The sequence below is a fragment of the Penaeus monodon genome, chromosome 23, assembly GCF_015228065.2.
Source record: "Penaeus monodon isolate SGIC_2016 chromosome 23, NSTDA_Pmon_1, whole genome shotgun sequence".
NCBI lineage: Eukaryota > Metazoa > Arthropoda > Malacostraca > Decapoda > Penaeidae > Penaeus > Penaeus monodon.
This window is the reverse complement of record NC_051408.1, coordinates 17,880,958-17,881,276: the sequence shown is the minus strand read 5'-3', so window position 1 is coordinate 17,881,276 and position 319 is coordinate 17,880,958.

Here is a 319-nt window from a genome sequence, read left to right as displayed (position 1 = left end):
AATATACAGACCTTAAAAACGAATTGCAGAGGCTCTGGTGCATCTCGCGGAGGTGGAGGCTGGAGCACTGGAGGCGATCCTGCGAAACCTTGAATCGGACTTTTGAGAGCGAGCAGTGCCGAATAACACTTGGGCTGCTGCAGAAGAGTGTGCTGGTTGTCACGGGGCATATTCTGCACAGGGTGTTGGAATCTTGACCAAGGTCTATACAAGTACACAAGAAGACTTTGATTGTGACACCAAATCAGTTAAAATCGGGCACCGATGCGCTGGCCGTGGGATGCGACCCGTTTCGGCGACCATCGAGCCGCGATTTTCG